We start from the raw sequence: 15,510 nt of genomic DNA on the forward strand, positions 1-15,510 counted from the left end.
CAAAAGTCTGTCCCAAACATTTTGGTCACCCCTTTAAGAACTGAAAGGCCACCAGGTCTCCCTAGAGTCTTGTCTTCTCCAGGCTGAACATCCCCAACTCTCTGTCTTGTAGAGAGCAATGAGGTCTCCCCTCAGCCTCCTCTACTCCAGACTGAACAGCCCCAGTTGCCTCAGCTGCTCCTCACCAGCCCTGTTCTCCAGACCACCGTTCAGACCTGTTTTCAAGACCAATTTTTGCCACTGCCACTCTCACTGCTCAGAGCTTCTCCAGGTCTGTCCATGCTCTCTCTTCTCTATATTCTTCCCATTGCTAGGTGAAGACACAAAATTATGTGCAAAAGGACAGAAGACTGTGGCAGAGAAGTGATACCCAGGGCATTGTTTTGTCCTGTTTATTGCTGAGCCAAATGACCTGAGCAGAGCTGCCTTCCAAGACTACAGGAAAATTAACTCCTCCTGTGTGGGAAATAACCACAAAAACTCTCTCATTTAATTAGTGTGTGGGAACCCCTCATGGCAAATATGTTGGAAAGGAATGAAAATTCTCCTCACCAGGCTGCAAGGAAGTCTTCTGTTTCATTTTTCTTTTGTAATTAATTGTGACTGAAAGGATGTGTTTTATAAGCTCTGGCTTTATTTTATTGGTTGTTACTCCTACTGTCTGTGGGTGAATAACTTTTCAGGGCAAAGGATTTCTTTCTTTCTTTCTTTTTTTTGCTTGGCTTCACTCCTAGTTTCAGCTTTCAGGTGTCCTTGCCACTATTGCATTATTTATTCAAGAGAAACAGATTAAGATTTGCCCTTGAAGAGTTTTAAATAACTTGTTTTAAAAAAATGGGCTATTTTCTTTCTTTCCCCTCATTGCTTTGGCTCTGTGTTGCTCCAAGTGCTTTGCTCCAGCGAGGTTTCTCTATGATAAATTGAAATTTCAGTTTGGTGTACACTCTTCCATCCAACCATCACCTCAGGAATTCACATTTATATCACTTAAATTGTTATGTGTTCAGTTCTAGGCTTTCTCCCTTCTCTTGAGCCCAATTACCACTGAAAGAAAATACACCTGTTAGGAAATGGGGCTGTTGGAAAGTGTCCTGTCAGCTCTATGGAGAAGGGCCAGTCCATTGAAGGTCTTGTATATGTTCAAATACAGACATATATATGCATGGGTATGGGTATGTGCATGTAAAAGGAATGTGGGAGGGCACAGAAGGCTGAAAACAAGAATTAATAAAGATAAATGGCAGGAAATCATGTGTGTGTTTGTGTAGGGGAAAGAGAATAAGCATCAGAACGGGGAAGGAAGAGGGTAATAATTCAGTCTTTGACTCTGGAAGTTTCTTCTGAGCAAACAGATGCTCTTCCAATTGCTATCAACAGGGATCTGAGCATGTACATAATGCAGATAGGTTGGGAAAGAAGGTGGATTAAGAAACAAATGCTGATTTGCATCACAGCATGGGAATTAGGAAGGGCAGGTCCTGCCTGACCAACCTGATCTCTTCTATGATCAGGTGACCCACCTGGCTGATGTGGGGCAGGCTGTGGATGTAGTCTACCTGGACTTCAGCAAGGCCTTTGACACTGTCCCCCACAGCAAACTCCTGGCCAAGCTGTCAGCCCATGGCTTGGACAGGAGCACTCTGAGCTGCATTAGGAACTGGCTGGAGGCTGAGCCCAGAGAGTGGTGGTGAATGGTGCCACATCCAGCTGGTGGCCAGTCAGTAGTGGTGTGCCCCAGGGATCAGTGCTGGGCCCCATGCTCTTTAACATCTTTATTGATGATATGGATGAGGGCATTGAGTCCATCATCAGTAAATTTGCTGATGACACCAAGCTGGATCATGCTTGAGCAATCTTGAGCAATCTGGTCTAGTGGGACATACCCCTGCCCATGGCTGGGGTTGGAACTTGAACTTTAAGGCCCACAGTACCACAGCACCACAGTACCACCAAGGCTGGAAAAGACCTCAAAGATCATCAAGTCCAACCTGTCACCACAGACCTCATGACTGGACCGTGGCACCAAGTGCCACATCCAATCCCCTCTTGAACCCCTCCAGGGATGGTGACTCCACCACCTCCCTGGGCAGCACATTCCAATGGCGAATGACTCTCTCAGTGAAGAACTTTCTCCTCACCTTGAGCCTAAACTTCCCCTTGGTGCAGCTTGAGACTGTGTCCTCTTGTTCTGGTGCTGGTTGCTTGAGAGAAGAGACCAACCCCTTCCTGGCTACAGCCACCCTTCAGGTAGTTGTAGACAGCAATAAGGTCTCCCCTGAGCCTCCTCTTCTCCAGGCTAAACAGTCCCAGCTCCCTCAGCCTTGGTAAAGTTAGAGAATGGTTTGACTCAATGATCTTGAAGGTCTTTTCCAACCCAAATGAGTCTGTGAGTCTATGATACAAGGCAAGACCATAAACTACTCTACATAAATACTGCTGGGAGCCCCTCTGCCTGCAGATGATCACAGCTGGATAGGCTACAAGTCACCTGAGAGACCTATCACAGTGGTCTCATCCACCACTGACTTTATGAATTTGCAGTTGTACTGCCTGCAGTTGAGGTGGTTCCTTACAAAAGCTCCTGAACCTTGATGGAACATCTTTGTTGTGATCACAGGAACTCAGTCCCACAGTATGCTGCTGCCTTCTTCTTGTGCAGAACATGAATTTTAGTTGACCCAGATAATAAAGTTTTCAATAGCTTTTAGAGCAGCAAGATTTGGAGAGAGATTTGGATCTCTGCCACAGAGAAATGTATGTGAGGCCACAAAAGGGTTTAACATGAAGGCTAGCATTCTGGCAGCAGGACATTTATGCACCACAGAATGAAGTCCAAACTAAAAACTGACCTAGTCATTGTAGGAAGAGCAACAAAAAACACAGGAAAATGGCAAGGGTCACAGATTCAGTCCTGCAGCCTCCTCTAAGAAGCCATCCCAGAGTCACAGTTTTGGGACTGAATGTTCAGAATAAATGACGTCTAGGTGCTTATAGAGAGACCTATTTACCCTCTACACCTGTCCTGAAGGAGGTTGAAGCCATGTGGGGGTTGGTCTCTTCTCCCTAGTCACAAGTGATAGGATGAGACAAAATGGCCTCAAGTTGCACCAGGGGTGATTAAGGTTGGATATGAGAAGAAACTTCTTCACTGAAGATGTTCTCAAATACTGGCACAGGCTGCCCAGGGATGTGGCTAAATCCCCATCCTTGGAAGTGCTTGAAAGAGTCAGAGATGTGGTGCTGAGGGCCATGGTTTAGCCTCAGCCTTGGTAGAGTTAGAGAATGGGTGGTCTGGATGATCTGAAAGGGCTTTTACAAATGAAATGATTCTGTGATTCTACAAAAGAGTTAACAGGAAGCATGCTGTAAAAATGGAATCCCGAGAAAACCAGGCTAAAACCTGCCCCAGAGTGACAAAAAACCCCACTAATAAACATTTAAAGACCAAACACTGCAGACACAAAAGGAATCCCATATGCATTACCTGCAGTTCTTCAGTGTGGGAATGCCAAACTGAGGAGCTGAGATGTGGAAAGAGTTATGGACAGTCTTAAATTTCTTGGCTGCTATTTGAAGCTGAAAGTTTTAAAACAAAACCCCCCAGCTGCTTCTTAGTAATGCTGTGTGGGTAAGGATGAAATGATACTTACAATTCCCTGCCCAGTCAAACACCTGGCAGAGATGGAGATCTTTACAATCCCTTTTTGTTCTGACTGACAACTTTTCTTTAGCAAAAAGAGTAATAAAAAAATGAGGCATTCATCTTCAGGAAATTGGAACAGGAAGCTGGTGAAATACTGTCCCGTTGTTTTGTGAGGTTATTTCAACTAGCACTTAAATGCCATTTGGTTCACTTGGATCACAGTATCAAACCTCATACTTGTGCAACATGGCTCTCTAGTCAAGTTTCTGCTAAGCAGAAGGTGAACCTGCCTCGGCAAGGGGGTGGACTTGATGATCTCCAGAGGCTTTTTCCAAGCCCCAATGTTTAGGCTTGGAGCAGAATGCCTGGGTTGCCTGGCAGAAAAGGAGCTGAGGGTGTTGGTTGGCAGTCAGCTGAAGATGAGCCAGCAGTGTGCCCAGGTGGCCAAGAAAGCCAACAGCATCATGGCCTGGACCAACAATGGTGTGGCCAGCAGGAGGAGGGAAGTGATTGTGCTCCTGTCCTTGGCACTGCTGAGGCTGCATCTTGAATCCTGGGTTCAGTTTTGGGCCCTTCACTCTAAAAAGGGCATTGAGGGGCTGGAGCAGGCCCAGAGAAGGGCAACAGAGCTGGGGAAGGGTTTGGAGAACAGGGCTGGTGAGGAGTAGCTGAGGGACCTGGGGTTGTTTAGTCTGGAGAAAAGGAGGGAGAGAGGAGACTTCATTGCTCTCTATAACTCCCTGAAAGGAGGTTGCAGTGAGATGGGAGTTGGGCTCTTCTCCTACATGTCAGGTGGTAGAAGGAGAGGAAATGGCCTGAAACTGTGCCAGTTTCAGATTTAGGGTGGAGAATAGCAAAAATTTCTTCGCTGCAAGAGTAGTCAGTGATTGGAACAGACTGCCCAGGGAGGTGGTGCAGTCATCTCTGGAGGTGTTCAACAAACATGTGGACATGGCACTCTGGTGACAGAGCCCTGAAGCAGGCTGTCCAGAGAGACTGTGGAGTCTCCTCTAGAGAACTTTCAAAAGCTGCCTGCATGCATTCCTGTGCGGACTACTCTAGGTGACCCTGCTTGGGCAGGGGGATTGGACTTCATGATCTCTGGAGGTCCCTTCCAACCTCTAACATTCTATGCTTCTGTGAAGTTCTGCACAGTGAGAGTGGTGAAATACTGGAAAAGGCTGCCCAGAGATGTGGTTGAGGCCCTGTCCCTAGAAATATTCAAGTTCAGACTGGATGTGGCCCTGGGCAGCCGGATCGAGCTGGAGATGTCCCTGCTGAGCGCAAGGGTTTTGGCCAAGATGACCTTTGAGGGTCCATCCCAACCCAATGCATTCTATGACTCCATGATACCTGAAGTTACTGTTCTCCATAGCATGACCACCTCATCCTTCCCATTGGTGCATGTGTTAAACACTGCACTGGAGAAAAATTTGTGTCTTTGTGCTGCTTTGGGACAGGTTAAGCCTTATTTAGTTTTTCCATCTTTCTTCTCCTCTGTGCCAGTGTCAGCAGGAACTCTGAAACCTTCCTGGCTGACCAACGTGTTTATTTGATTTGTTTCCAAATGTTTTTGTTCTGTGTGTGGTTTGGTTGTGTTGGGGGGTTGTTTTGTTCTGTTTGTTTCTTTCTTTGGTTTGGTTTGGGTTTGTTGTTGGGTTTTGATTGCTTGTTTGGTTTCATTTGGGTTTTGGGTTGGTCTGTTTTATTTTTTTTTAATAGGAAATTAACACAAAGTAAAGGAAAACAGAAGACAAATTACTGCACCTACCTCAAGTTATTGCTGGAAACAAAAATTACTGTGGAATCAATTACTGCTTTTCCTTCACTGTAAACAGTTTCAGTTTGTCCCCTCGAGTTTCTGAGCTCCAGCAAGTAGCTGAAATCTCTCTTGCTTTATAGTTTAGCTGGTCCAAAAAAAAGGGAGCAGTAACCATGAGCAGCTGCCATCTGTGCTGAAGCTGCACACAGAAAAATACACCTAATGTTATGAAAACACATCCATTTGCCCTTGTTTGCAGGAAAATGTTGAATGCTGACAAATTTGATCCTTGGGATCTTAGAATGACTGGAACTGGGCAGAGAGGGTAGAAAGAGTCTGTAATGTTGGTTTTTCCCTTTTTCCACCCTTCCCAGCTTCCATAAGAAGTTGGATTGAACCAAGGGACATTCACAGATTCATAGAATGGTTTGCGTTGGAAGGGACCTTAAAGATCACCTATATTCAAACTCCCTGCCGTGGGCAGGGACACCTCCCACCAGCACCAGGTTGCTCAAGGCCTCATCCAACCTGGCCTTGGACACCTCCAGGGAGGGGACACTCACCACCTCCCTGGGCATCCTGTTCCAGTGTCTTACCACCCTCAGTGTAAGGAACTTCTTCCTCATCTCCAGTCTCAGTCTTCCCTCTCCCTCCCATCACAAAGCCATTCCCCCTCGTCCTGTGACTCCCAGCCCTTGCCAAAAGTCCTTTCCCAGCTCTCTTGTAGCCCCCTTCAGGTGCTGGAAGGCTGCTCCAAGGTCTTCCCAGAGCCTTCTCATCTCCAGGCTGAACAGCCCCAACTCTTTCAACCTGTCCCCATAGTGGAGGTTCTCCAGCCCTCTGATTGTCTTTGTGGCCTCCTCTGGACCCACTCCAGCAGTTCAATGCCTCTCTCATGCTCAAAATGAAGGGAGCCTATGGAGTTTAGAGCAATAATTTATGAGAATACTTGGGAAGAGAAGGAAATTTATAAGCTGAGAGAACAGATCTTGCAAATGAAAGAGGAAAGAATATGGATGCGTGAAAGGAAAAGGACCAGCACCAGGCCTAGGAGAAGAGCAAGGGCCTGAAAAAACTATTCATACAGGGATTTTCACCCTTCTAAAAGAACATGAGCCTAGACTGTAAAGCTAAAAGTCCTGGACTGAAGGTTGTAGTGAGGTGGTTGTTGGTCTCGTCTCCCCAGTTACTAGCCAAAAGGACCAGAGAAAAGGGCCTCATGGTGCACCAGGGAAGATTTGGATTAGATGTCAAGAAAAGTTTCTTTGCTGCAAGAGTGTTCAGGCATTGGAACAGGCTGCCCAGGGAGGTGGTGGAGTCACCATCCCTGGAGGTGTTCAAGAAACCTGTGGATGTGACACTTTGGGTCACAGTTCAGTGGCCATGGTGGTATTAGGTGACAGACTTGATGATCTTAAAAGTCTTTCCCAACCAAAATAATTCTATGATTCCCAGATTAAGAAGGCAGCTATCACTAAAGGCTTTATTCTTCTCAGCATTTTCAGTCTCTGTTCTTTTCAGCATTTTATTTTCTGTTGATCATTGATATAAGGACTCAGTTCTATACCTTAATTATAAACTGATGAAATTTAAGGAGGTACAGAACTCTGGAGCAGGATTCCCAGAGAGATTGTGGAGTCTCCTTCTCTGGAGGCTTTCAAAACCCATGTGGAGGCATTCCTGTGTCACCTGCCCTAAGTGGTCCTGATCTGGCAGAAGGATGACCTTCCAAGGTCCCTTCCAACCACTGACATTCTGTGATTCTGTGTGAGATGCCACACCCTAAAATAGTACAACACCCAACACCTCATGACTACTAAACCATGGCACCAAGTGCCACGTCCAATCCCCTCTTGAACACCTCCAGGGATGGTAACTCCACCACTTCCCTGGGCAGCACATTCCAATGGCTAACAACTCTCTCTGTGAAGAACTTCTTCCTCACCTCCATCCTAAACTTCCCCTGGTGCAGCTTGAGACTGTGTCCTCTTGTTCTGGTGCTGGTTGCCTGGGAGAAGAGACCAACCCCCTCCTGGCTACAACCACCCTTCAGGTAGGGATTAAATCTGTTTCTAATGAATGCAAATCTTCAGCATTAAGAGGTGTACAATGGGTAGGGCCAGAATTAAATTGAGGGACAGGGGCACTCAAGCATGCAATGCTACAGCACTGCTTAACCTAAATCACATTAATGAAGTGTTGTATCTTCCAGCAGTTTCACTGCCTTCCATGGATGACAAAGCAGTCTTTAAATGGTTACTTATTTATTCATTTTTGTTGGCTGGTTTAGTCTGTATTCTTGTCCAATTTGCCCCTGGAACTTGCACCTGAAGGACTAGAAGGGAATGTGGGAACCATGACTCCCCAGCAAACCCTGGCTGTGTCAGAGTGACACACAATAGGATGCTAACCGCTCCACCATTTGGCACTTCGGCCCACAACGACAATCTCACCTAAAGAACTGAAACAGGGAGGGAAAGCCAGCAGCCAACACAAACAGCAGCTATGAAAAGGCCAGTTTGCATTGTAGGTCATGCCAGCCTAAAATGTATCCAAAAGGTGATTTCATTCTGGTATAAAAAGACGTGATGTAAACTGCAGCCAATCTCACACACCCCTTTGCAGCCAGGATGGGTTTACTTGGTTTATTTTCTTCATTTTCTACTCCTTAAACACATTATTAATTTTCTGCACCTGTGAGTATCTTGATTTTCTTCTTCTGTTTTTTTTTTTTTTTCCCTTGTGAGAAGCTGGCAGGGTCACTGCTGCTCTCCTGTCAATCCTGGCAGCTGCTACCAAAAGAGCAACTTTGGATTTCAGAAGTCTCGGCATCCTGGCCTGGATCAGGAATAGTGTGGCCAGCAGGAGCAGGGAGGTCATTGTGCCCCTCTGCTCAGCCCTGGTTAGGCCACACTTTGAGTCCTGTGTCCAGTTCTGGGCCCCTCAGTTTAGGGAAGATGTTGAGTTGCTGCAACGTGTCCAGAGAAGGGCAACAAAGCTGGGGAGGGGTTTGGAGCACAAGCCCTATGAGGAGAGGCTGAGGGAGCTGGGGTTGCTTAGCCTGGAGAAGAGGAGGCTCAGAGGAGACCTTATTGCTGTCTACAGCTACCTGAAGGGAGGTTGTAGCCAGGTTGGGGTTGGTCTCTTCTCCCAGGCAACCAGCACCAGAACAAGAGGACACAGTCTCAAGCTGTGCTAGGGGAGGTTTACGCTGGAGGTGAGGAAGAAGTTCTTCACAGAAAGAGAGATTGCCCATTGGAATGTGCACCCCTGGAGATGTTTAGGAAAAGACTGGATGGGGTGCTTGGTGCCATGGTTTAGTTGATTAGATGGTGTTGGATGATAGGTTGGACTTGATGATCTCGAAGGTCTCTTCCAACCTGGTTAATTCTATTCTATTCTATTCATGGATTGTATCTGGTTGTAATGGACCCTCAAAGGTCACCTTGTCCAAACCCCCTTCACTCAGAAAGGACACCTCCAACTAGCTGCACAGAGACACATCCAGTCTCCAGGAGAAGAGGAGGCTCCAGGGAGACCTAATAGCAGCCTTTCAGTACCCAAAGGTGGCTACAAGAAGGCTGCAGAGGGACTGTTTGCAAAGACCTGCAGTGACAGGATGAGGAGCAATGGATGCAAACTAGAGAAGAGCATTGGGTTGGAAGCCTGTATAAGGCTGAGAGGAAAAATCCCTTGAAAGCTGCCACTTACAGGAGAAAAAATGACCCTGTATCAATGCAGCCAATTGACCTGTAGTGCAGAGGGGGACAGCCTCTTGAGTTCCTTTTCAAAGTGAATCAGTTTGCCAGTCTCTCCACTATAAGCTCAGAACAAATCTCTGGTGTTAGGTGTTTTCCCCACTGTTTTCCTTCATGCAACATTCCTTTATTTGAGATAGGACAGGTTATTTCCTATTTTGATATAAAAACTGCCTCTGTGTTCTGGTGCAAGCATGTGGAACTGTCTCAGATGTATCCTACAGCGGCAGTGAGGGCACTAAGGCAGAACTCACTGGATAATTGAACTTTATGGAATGCAGGGAATCTCCCGAGGTTGCACCAGGGCAGGTTGAGGTTGGACATTAGAAGGAACTTCTTGACTGAAAGGGTTCTCAAGCACTGGCACAGGCTGCCCAGAGAAGCAGTTGAGTCCCCATCCCCAGAGGTGTTTCAAAGATACGGTGCTGAGGGCCATGGCTTAGGCTCAGCCTTGGCAGACTTAGAGAATGGTTGGATTGATGACCTTAAAGGGCTTTTCCAATCAAAAAGATTATATGATTCTACAATTGTGATTCTAAGGAATAAAACATGAGAGTAACAAAGAGTTAAAGAGGAAGTCCTACACTAGCACTGATGCTGTTGGTGCTGTTGATGTTATTGATGCTACAACAGCACTGAGGGACCGGATAGAAAATAAGCAGAAAAGTGATGAGAACACCATAAATCCATTTTACTTCAAAGCTGGATCTTCTAGGCACCAATAGCAGAAGTGTTTTACTGAAGTTGTCTTCTATGCTTCCTCAGAAATAAGATAGGAAATCACTCACAAAGCAAAACTCCAGAGTGCACCCAAAGAACCCACCCCCCAAAGTTAGAAAGGAACAAAAGCAGGTTTCAGGGGAAACTAGGGGAGAGGATCTAAGGGTCTTAAGGAAGGAAATTCAGCAGCAGGGCTGATTTCCTCCGTGTTCTCGCTGTATTCTCACTCAAACTTTTATTTGTCTGTCTCATACTGAAGGAATAAGTGGGAGCACTGACAGAAAACTGCTCAAACAATCTCTTGCACATGCGGCACAGCTTGTTGCTGCACACAAACCCTGCCCCGTGTTGCAGCAGAGCAGAGGACAGAAGGGCACATCTGCACTGGTACCGTTCCAGGGGAGAGCTCGTGTTATGATTTACTACCGGGCCACAGCTCTGCTAAGCTGCTAGTTTCATCTGTGCACATGCTAAAGCAACATCATACCCTTCAGTCTCAAATGCTTTGCAGATGTCTGCCTACCATTTTTATTAAGCAGTTGTGAATAATCTCGTGGAGATTCTCACTGCACAGCAACGTGTGGGACAGCCTCGAGACTGCCACCCTACCATGGCAAGGGTTTGAGTTAGCAAAGAAGTCTGTGAGACTTTACAGGCACTTAAAATGTAGAAGTTCTTGGTCTAAAGCTAGGTGGACAGGGAGATGGCTCATTTAGGTGAAAAATACCAAGGAAAAGCTTTCAAAAGAAGGGGGTTTTCATCACGTGCCCATGGCAGAGGGCTGGAACTAGATGATCTTTAAGGTCCCTTCCAGCCTAAACCATTCTGTGAATCTAAAAATCTAAATAACCTGCTGTATAAAACCATGGCTATGATAAACTCTGGGAATAAAATCACTGAATCCCAGAATGCCAGGTTGGGAGGGACCCCAAGAATCATCTGCCCCAGCCTTTCTAGGTGATGCTGTGTTTGAAATGAGCTGGCCCAGCACCCTGGCAAGCTGAGTCTTTAAACTGTCCAGTGTAGGGGAATCCACCACTTCCCTTGGGAGATGGTTCCTAAGTCCAACTAACTGTTCTTGTGGGGAAACACTTTCTTCTGGAGTGCAATGGGAGTACCCAGCAGCAACTTGTTCCCATCACCCCTTGTCTTGTCCATGGGACTTCTTGTACAAGGGAAGTCTCCGATCCTCCTGAGAGCCACCCTTTCTGTACTGGGCCCTGGCAATAAGGTCTCTCCTGAGTGGGCCTCTTCTCCAGTCTGAACAACCCTAGGTCTGCCAGTCTTTCCTCATATGGCAGGGCTGCCAGCCCTCTGGCCATTCTCATGGCCATTCTCTTGACAAACATTGCAGATAGTAGGAGTTACAACCTGGTTAACACGAGCCACTTTTGTGTACCTAGGGAAAAATAGACCCCTTCTGTACAGCTGGGCCTACAGTCTTGTTTTCATGGTAGTTGTGGGCTGGATATGTTCATTTTGAAAGAGGAGGTGGAATTTGCTGGTTGCTGCAGGTGGTCAGTGGGGCATTAGCTGCTCTTTTGGATTCTGTTTGCCACAGGAAGGCATCGATTTTCTTTCAGCAATCACTCTGAACATGAGGCTAAGGTTCCCCAGCATGGAAAATCCAGAACCCAGGAATGAGTTTCCTAGACTTGCTAACAAGATTGTAGTCTTCCATATTCGTGATGATCAGTTTGGTGCCCTGCCATGTAACCAGCTGCTACTGAATAGCTTCTGAACATCACCATCACAGGGGCTTTCAGTCAAGATGCATTTGTTTCCAATTCCTTGTACAACTTGAAGTGATCCTGACAATTCCCAGGGCACCAGCTGATCTCATATAACCTAACAACACACTGTCCTCTTTTTAGTGGAGCCATCTTCACGTTCTCTTAATCGTTTATAACATCTTGGCCTGGATCGGCAGCAGTGTGCCCAGCAGAACCAGGGAAAGGATTGTCCCCCTGGATTCAGCACTGGGGAGGCCAAACTTTGAGTCCTGGGTTAAGTTTTTGGCCTCTCACTCCAAGGAAGACATTGAAGGGCTGGAGCATGTCCAGAGAAGGGCAACAAAACTGCTGAAGGGTCTGGTGAAGAGCAGCTGAGGGAACTGGGGTTATTTAGTCTGGAGTAAAGGAGGCTAAAGGGAGACCTCATTGCTCTCTACAACTGCCTGAAAGGAGGTTGCAGTGAGGTGGGGATTGGCCTCTTCTCCCTAGTAACAAGTGGTAAGATGAGAAGAAATGGCCTCAAATTGCAGCAGAGGAGCTTTAGGTTGTATATGAGAAGGAACTTCTTGAGTGCAAGCATTCTCAGCCACTGGAAAAACTCAGCCACCTGAAAACTCATCTTCCCTCCTAGCAATCCTGTAGTGCCAACCAAAAGATAATAAATCATACCAAAGTGTTATATCTGATTCCCACCTGGTTAAATTTTATCTCTTGACCTTAGAGGACACAGTCTCAAACTGTGCCAGGGGAAGTTTAGGCTGGAGGTGAGGAGAAAGTTCTTCACAGAGAGTTGTTAGCCATTGGAATGTGCTGCCCAGGGAGGTGGTGGAGTCACCATCCCTGGAGGGGTTCAAGAGGGGACTGGACATGGCACTTGGTGCCATGGTTTAGTAGTCACGAGGTCCTGGGTGACAGGTTGGACTTGATGATCTTTGAGGTCTTTTCCAACCTTATTGATTGTATGATTCTATGATTCTAATCAGTGACCTTCTACAAGGCATTGCTACACCTACCAGATGCACTCTCAGTGCATTAGGTACAAACTTGCAAGGGAAGTATATTCACAACCAACTTTTTAATTGCCACAGACTTTGTGATCTTCCTTTTCACAGGTGAAACATGAGTATAGCATGGTAGGAGTGAAAAGTGGGGGGTTTCATCTCCTCTTACGTGTTTGTGTTTGATGTTCCCTTTGGGCAAGCACAAAGAAGCAAAGCACATGGCCCTCAGCAAAAGGTGGCACTCACTCTCTGCCCTGCCTATTCATTTTCATTAGAGAAATCCTCCAAGAGAGGGAAATACTGCATGCCCTGTAGAGGAATATGTAGAGAGAGCACCTTACATAAAGAAACTAGTGTCAGAGTCATCTTTAACTGTCCTCTGGTTGACCATAGAAGCTGCCTCTACCTCCCTGCTGCCTTTCTGTATTTTCTATGTATGTTATTATCTGCCAGGAGAAAGCTAATGCCACCTCCTCGGAGGAACCAGAATTACTGCCTGAGCATTTCACATAGATTTTGTTGTTATTTGTTTTTATTCTGAATTTCCTGTTCAATTTAGTGCTTTGGCATCTTAGTACTTCGAACCCTGGGGTGCCTCCAGGCTATATCCTTAGCCCATTCTGCACAAGAAATTAAATGAAATGAAGGAAATGATTTCTCTCAGCCAGCTCGTGCTATCTGGGAAATGGAATTTCCACCACCCTGCTGGTGTAAGAGATGAAAACAAAAGGTTGACCAATATGAAAGCTAAAGCTTGAATATATTTTCAGCTCAGCTCTTATTTATTTCTTTATCTATTTATTTATTTATTTATCAGAACAAAATGTTCTTTTAGAATTTCTCCTCCATATTGACTTATCTGAGTAAACAGCCCTTAGTTAATGATGCAGAACACATGGTCCTGTTTTGATGTGTTCATCCCCAGGGATTTGGGCCATTCAGCTTGAACAGAGCTCCCAGTCATGTATTTAGGGGTTTTGTGTGTACCAAAACCTGGGCAGCTCGCGTTAATTTATAGCCGACAAAGGCTTCTTTTCTGAGTCCTTTGCTCATCACTATTGAAATGAAATTGAAGTGCAGTCATCTGAAGGACCCTGTGAGGCCTCCCCGATCAGATGAAGTTTAAAGCTGTTGTTCAGGTTTGGGGATGGAAATAAGAAAGTCACAGGAGGAATGCTCTTGATCTCATTTGGGGAAAAGCACAGAGAGCACTGAGTGGGGTTCAGTTTCATGTTCCTTAGCACCAAGATATACATCAGCCCTTCTTGTCCTCCTGGTCAAGGTGGACTGAAGCACATCTTGGTGCTGAGGAGTATGGGAGTTGCAATTTCTTACACAACGCCTCCAGAACCAGCTGCAGAAAAAGTGGTGTGGCTGCCAAAAACCAGTCCAATGCCACTGGAAGTGCAGCAGGATGCAATAAACTAGAGAAATGGGCTCTAGCCTGTTAGGAGGTTCTGCCTGGAATCATCCAAGATTTCACAGCTGATGGACAATGCACCTGCTTCACTGTGCCATGACAGACCCTTCCCTCAGACATGTGAGCCAAGGACTTGCATTTTTGCAAATGAGCAGGAAAATTTGAGTAGAAATCATTAGAGGTGAACCATTTTAAGGCAAATAACTATTCTCAATTCCAGTATACTAAAACCACTGACAGGTTCCTACAGGTTTCAATGTGAGCTATATTTTATGAGGGGTTTGGAGCACAAGCCCTATGAGGAGAGGCTGAGGGAGCTGGGGTTGCTTAGCCTGGAGAAGACAAGGTTCAGGGGAGACCTTATTGCTGTCTACAACTACCTGAAGGGAGGCTGTAGCGAGGTTGGGGTTGGTCTCTTCTCCCAGGCAATAAGCACCAGAACAAGAGGACACAGCCTCAAGCTGCACCAGGGGAGGTTTAGGCTGGAGGTGAGGAAGAAGTTCTTCCCACAAAAAGAGATTGGCCATTGGAATGTGCTGCCCAGGGAAGTGGTGGAGTCACCATCACTGGAGGTGTTTAAGAAGAGACTGGATGGGGTGCTTGGTGCCATGGTTTAGTTGATTAGATAGTGTTGGATGATAGGTTGGCCTCAATGATCTTAAAGTTCTCTTCCAACCTGGTTAATTCTATTCTATTCTATTCTATTCTATTCTATTCTATTCTATTCTATTCATTCTATTCTATTCTATTCCTGTCAGGTCTTCTCTAAGTGATGCTGAGCAAACCAGAAACACAAATCCCTCCAGCAGCCCTAACTCCTTGTTATGAGAATAATTATTTTCTTTCTTTCTGATAAATGGAAAACAACCAAAAAAAAAACAACCCAAGGACCTAAAAACCCCAACAAGCCCCCAGATCCCATGAGTGGGTGCTGAAATGGAATGAAGAGCAGAAGGAAAGGTGTCAATTTAAAAATAAAAGTCAAAGTGGGGCCATGTGGAGAGTGGCAACAGCAATAATTATTTGGATAACAGAGCTTATCTATCTTGCTGTGCAGGAATATGAGGTTTCAAAGTCTTTCTGTTGCGAGAGAAATGCTTCCATAATGCTTACTGCAATGGTCATCACTAGAGAAAAAAGAAAAGAAAAGAAAGAGAAGAGAAGAGAAGAGAAGAGAAGAGAAGAGAAGAGAAGAGAAGAGAAGAGAAGAGAAGAGAAGAGAAGAGAAGAGAAGAGAAGAGAAGAGAAGAGAAGAGAAAAGAAAAGAGAAAAAGAAAACACAAAAAAAGGGAAAAAAAGAAAAACACACAACCCCCCCCACAAAACCAAACCAACAGAACAAAGAACCCACAACAAACAAAACCAAAGCAAAACAATCAACAAAAGTAAACCAGAGAGAAAAATATTCTGATCCATATATTCTCTTTTTTTCCCCAAAAATATTTATTATTTTCTTATTTGTTCTCTCTGCTT

The sequence above is a fragment of the Dryobates pubescens genome, chromosome 14 (assembly GCF_014839835.1).
Source record: "Dryobates pubescens isolate bDryPub1 chromosome 14, bDryPub1.pri, whole genome shotgun sequence".
Classification (NCBI taxonomy): Eukaryota; Metazoa; Chordata; class Aves; order Piciformes; family Picidae; genus Dryobates; species Dryobates pubescens.